At 41.0% G+C, this 5,824-nt stretch overlaps 1 protein-coding gene across 1 annotated transcript in view; it reads right to left on the reverse strand.

The window, feature by feature from the left end:
* Mcm9 (minichromosome maintenance 9 homologous recombination repair factor) overlaps positions 1-5,824 on the reverse strand; it is a 71,881-nt gene that overhangs the window by 35,069 nt on the left and 30,988 nt on the right. The gene's annotated exons all lie outside the window — the stretch shown is intronic.

A 5,824-nucleotide genomic window follows, 5' to 3' on the forward strand; every position in this document is an offset into this window, starting at 1 on the left:
CCGCTCCTTATTTCAACAGTGAGTAGGCTTGAACTCATTGGCACAAGAAATTACTTTCTTTACAGATCATCAAAAGCACAGGCACCAATATCAACAATTAGTATGTGGCACCTTATGAAAGTAAACAGTTTCTGCAGAGCAAATGATACCATTTTCCAAGCAAAGCAGCAGCCTACAGAAAAAAGAAATCCCAATTATAGAGGGTGAGTATACATAGAACATATAAAGAACCAAAAATCCTGAACATCAAGAAAACAAGTCAATAAAAATTTGGGTAGAGAACTAAATAGTTTTCTCAAAAGATGAAACACAAATGGCTAAGAAACACTTTGAAAAATGTTCGACAATCTTAGCCATCAGGAAAATACAAATCAAAACTTTGAGATTTCATCTTATACCAGTCAGAGTGGCCAAAATCAATAATAAAACAAATGATAGCATATCCTGACAAAGATGTGGGAAAGGGGAATGCTAACTCATTGCTGATGAAAGTGCAACTGCCACAGCCTCTATGGAAATCAGGGTGGTAGTTCCTCAGGAAGCTGGGAACAGATCTACCTGAAGATTTAGCTACACTGCTATTGGCCACATACCTAAAGGACTCTACATCCTATGACAGAGACATTTGTTCATAATAGCTACAGATTGGAAATTGCCTAGATCTCCACCAACTTATGAAAGGACAATGAAAATGTGCATTTACATAATTGAATATTATTCAGCTGTTAAGAAAAATGAAATTATAATATATGCACATAAAATGAGATTATAATAAATGCAACACAGGGATTAATAGATATCTATCTGTCTGTCTGTCTGTCTGTCTACCTACCTACCTACCTACCTACCTACCTACCTACCTATCGATATGCATCTTTAGATAAATAGATAGATAGATAGATAGATAGATAGATAGATAGATAGATAGATAGATAGATATTACTAGATATAGATAGAGATTAACTAGGTAGGCTTGGCCAGCTTGGAATTCTATGTAGACCTGGTTGGCATTGCACTAATTGCCTGCCTTGGTCTTCTGTGCTGGGTGGGATTAACGCTCCATACCACCATGCTCAGCGGTGTTTGCCTCTTGAGACAACATATTGCTATGCAGCCCAGGATGCACTTGAAGTAGCCATCCTTCTGCCTCAGACTTCTGATTGCTGGGATTATAGGTATAAACTATCATGTCAGGGCCAAAATAGCTTCTTGAGATGATGAAAATACTCCATAGTTATGGTGATGCTTACATAACACAATCCTGAATATCTTTTAAAAGTGATTAAGTTAGATACCTTAAATGAGGGAATATATTATGAGTTATATCTCAATTAAGCTATATTTTTAAAAAATACTGTGTAAGCATACTTAAGGGTACTTGGGCAACATCTACCAATTAATAACTCATTAGCTCATTTGTGAAACCTGCTGTACCCTTTCTAGACTTTGCCTTTAAAAGGCCATGCATATGAGGGCCCCAGTCTTGCAAAGCCTACTTGCTTAGACTCTGCCAAATGTAACTCCATTTAATGTCATTTGTCTCTATAGCAACCAACTAGAAAAAGCTGCTTTGTTTAGCAGTGATTCTGTACAGCAGTGGGCTAGCCTAGAGATGTTTTAAGGCTCTGAGTCCTCCGTTCATCACCCCTCCCCCATCCACCAGTGTCAGGTAAAGAGGAAAATCCGTGATGAGGGAGAGAGGCAAAGAAATAAAAACTGAAGACACGCTGCAAGGAAGACTAAGTTCAAGGGTTAGAAAGATCTGATTTAAAAGAGGGTGGGAAGGAATGATTAAGAAATTAGAAACAGAATATTTTTTTAGAAAATTCCACTAATATACTGGCTAAAGCAATGTAATAACAATAAAACAAATTTCAACACTCACACAATACTACTGCTTTGGAAAGCGGAGGGCTCTCATTTATGGTTATCTAATGGGCATTTCACAGTAGCTCACTACAAATAGGTATCAGATACAAAGCAGGCATCTTTAACAAAGTTTTAGCAGAGTGGTGGATGGCCATGAATAGCAAACAGTAAAACTTTTGTTAATACTATGGAGCAGACAATGCGAAAAGGCACACTGTATGTAAAACTTGGGAAACGTAGGAAATTTAAAAGGCTGGTGAGCTGGCTCATGGGGCAAAGGGCTGGCCATGCAAGCCCATCCACCTGAAACTGACCCCGAAACCCAGGCTGGGAGGGGAGAACCCACTCTGGTTGTCCTCCCATACATGGCCATTTTGGTGTTCTCGTTCTCTCTCTCTCTCTCTCTCTCTCTAAGAAAAGATAATTACCTTTAAGCCAAACCAAAGAAAACACAGGGGATGGGGTTTCCTAAGTTTGCATCAATTCTAAAACATGTAAGGACGCAGGGTAAGCTTTGTGGTTCTATCCTCTTCCCACTTTCAGAGCTGTCTCTTCAAAACAGGCTGTCCATCTGAATGCCCTCCATGGGGAGAGTCTCTCAGTTTTCTCTTGGCTGGATCACACCCCATCGCCAGCACCTGCCTTAGCCATCCACATTCACAGAATTTTATTCTTCAGGGATTCGTTAATGAAGTCATTAACACCATTCTCACCAGCTTATGGGATTTTTCTTTTCCAGGAAGTTTTATGCCTCTCTATCTTTCGATACATAAAGAATACTTTCAATTTTTACCTGCGGTGGCAAAGACAGAGAGGTAACTATGACAGCAGTTTCCATAGTTCGTTTCTAAGTACCAGCCAGCCCTTAACTGCTACCCTGGATGGCAATGCCATGTTCTCCTTGCCATTCTAGGGTACTGGGTTGTTCAAAAGGTAGCTACTTAATGTTCTTTACAAAGAGCAGAGAAAATTTCTTCTGTTCATTTTACTGTCACTGTTTAAAGTGGAACCTAAATCTTTCTCTTTTAATCATAACTTTCTGATCACATGAGCTACCTTTGCTACTAGATTATAAGGTCTTGATATGCATTATTTTTTACTATGTTAGCATTTCACACTGAAATTTAACATAATAAATGTTCTTTGTATATATGCAATAAATAAAAATTATTGAGATTTCAGTTAGAAATATTTGAAAACCCCAGCAAATCTGCACATTCTACAGTTTTCAGGGAAATAATGTTTAAAACAGTCACCAACTTTTGCTACTCTGCTGCTGTAAGAAAGGGGAGCCTTTATGGTAGTGAAGAGCACAATTCCACACACTTGGCCTGGGATCTAACTTTCCTACCATGTAGGGAAACCTGGACTCAATTTCTAGCACCACAAACAGCAAAAACATGCCAGAGAACCAACAAAAAATAACAACCCATATGCGAGTTTTGTTTCTAAAGAGAGTAATAATACAAATAACCTTCAAAGGCAACACAGTGATTATGTAAAATAAAATAAGAAAAGAGAAACAAAAGCAAGATTAGGCCAGGTGGTGTTGGCATATGCCTTTAATCCCAGTACTCGGGAGGCAGACACAGGAGGATCTCAATGAGTTTGAAGCCAGCCTGGTCTACAGAGTGCATTCCAGGTTCCAGGACAGGCTCCAAAAAGCTACAGAGAAACCCTGACTTGATAGAGAGAGAGAGAGAGAGAGAGAGAGAGAGAGAGAGAGAGAGAGAGAGAGAGAGAGCGAGCAAAGCAAGGTTAGGAGTATACAAGATGGCTCAGCAAGAAAGGCTCTCGTATGTTGTCAACCTAGTGACATGAACCCCACCCCCAGAACCCAATATAGGTTGCAGAGCACCTACTACACAAAGCTGTGCATTTCCCCCAACACCCCAATAACACACTTTGAGGGGAGGGGTTCGAGATAGGGTTTCTCAGAGTAGCTTTGGCTGTCTTGGAACTCGATTTGTAGATCAGGCGGGCCTCAAACTCAGAGAGATCTGCCTGCCTCTGTCTCCCAAGTGTTGGGATTAGAGATGTGCACTATCATAGACAAGCCTGATAATATAAATTTTAAACGTTAGTCTATTTTACCTTTTGCAGCAGACAAGACTGTTTCATTCCCAATTCCAAGAAAATTTCATTTCATTCTACTGAGTTTAACTTATTTTTCATTGGTCTCTGAGTAACCTCAATTGTTTTAGTCTTAGAAGCCCTTTGTAGAGGAGTTTTGGATCCATGGAAACACTGCTTATCTATTCAAATGTCAAGATACATGCTCAACAATATATTCCTCCATTGAAGAATAGCTATGCACACCGTGATCCCAAGTCAGCACATCATCTTCCTTATTGCATTTCGTGGCTCATAAAGTACTTGGAAACTGATGAATATTGGGACTAAAGATGCTTAAATACTCAAGCAACCGCCATTTACTATGAGAAAAAAAGTTATCATAGTTTCACTATTTTTGTTTGTTTTTAGGGCTAGCAAAACAAAATACCACAGGCTAGCTTAAACACAGTACTGGAGGCTACCCTTTCTAAGACGAACAGCTTTGGTTTGTTTCTTCTGTGAATGTTGCTTTCTTGTTCTTTCCGCACAAGGCCTTTATGCATGTATCCTGTATCCCGTGTACTGTGTACTATTTATCAGCGGGCTGAAGTGCCTCACCCACCACAGTGGCACTGAGGCAGAAGCAACCGTGACTGAACTGGTAGAGTCCCCTTAGCGCCCAGTCTACTGAGAAAAAGTGCTTCTCTGACCACTTTCATTTCCTTAAACAAACGTGGATGGGCCTGTTCCAACAGAACTTTCAAAGACAAAGATAGCTCGCCATTAGCCACCCTCCTAAGTCTGAACATGTCCAGTGAACGACTAACCAAAATCCTGCAAACTACGAGAAAACTTCAACTGCCCATTAATACTAAGAAGCAATTTTCACTCTAAATTTAATAAAGTCTAGTAGTTTCATCGTAAGGGAAAAAAAGACCCTAATAGTTTATGAGTAACACCTTTACTTAGTAAAAGGAAACAGTGTGAAAGCTTCCGTTTCCCCGCCCACCATAGTAGCCAAGTAGCATAAACAAGCATCATTTCCCCAGTTAGGCCTTGAAATGGTTCACAGGCAGGCTTCACAAGCACCTAAGGGCTCCTGAGAATTTGTGGTGCTGCAATTTTTAATCTAGGAATGGTTGGCATAAATTTCCTGAAGACCAAATGACATGGTATACCTCATCTTTTCTCCTATCTTAAACTATTATAATAAATTTGTTGTCCTTTGCTCTCCTGACACCACTTCTTCTTTTTTCTAACTTCTTGCTCGGGTTCCCCAAATGGCAGAAACCTGACTTTAACTAATCGCACCTTTCCCTTTTTATCTCCTCTTTCATTCTAGGTCTTTTCAGATAGGAAGAAATTCAAGGTGCAGCTGAAGATCATAGATTTAGATTTTTTTTTATGGGTCTCCCGTGTGTGTGTGTGTGTGTGTGTGTGTGTGTGTGTGTGTAAAATTACCCCGCCTTCATTTTGCATCTATTTAACTGCACTCTCGTACCAAAACGTCGGTAAGTGCCTTACGAACTTGACTTCCAAAATGGCTTGCTTCTTTCGAGCTGACACGAGTCTATGAGATGCAATTTATTTCCATTACAACCAGTCCTTCTTCCTACTCCCTACCATCATCACAAAAAACAGAGAGGCGGGTTTGACGGGTGCAAAGAATTGCATCTTATCCGCTAAATTCAGCAGAGCCTGCAAAGCCGTGGCACTGATGGACGAACGTTAAAGGAGGGCAGGGGAGAAGCCGGAGAGCCCAAAATGCCCAAGCTCCGCACAGGCGGAGGGGCAGCCTCGCGCCCTCCCGCCACGGCCACAAGCCCCGCTCCCCTCACCGGGCCCGCCCCCTCCGTCCCGCCGCGGCCACCGGGCCCCGAAGTGTGCTGAGGGTGTGCAT

The sequence above is a fragment of the Microtus ochrogaster genome, linkage group LG9 (assembly GCF_000317375.1).
Source record: "Microtus ochrogaster isolate Prairie Vole_2 linkage group LG9, MicOch1.0, whole genome shotgun sequence".
Lineage (NCBI taxonomy): Eukaryota > Metazoa > Chordata > Mammalia > Rodentia > Cricetidae > Microtus > Microtus ochrogaster.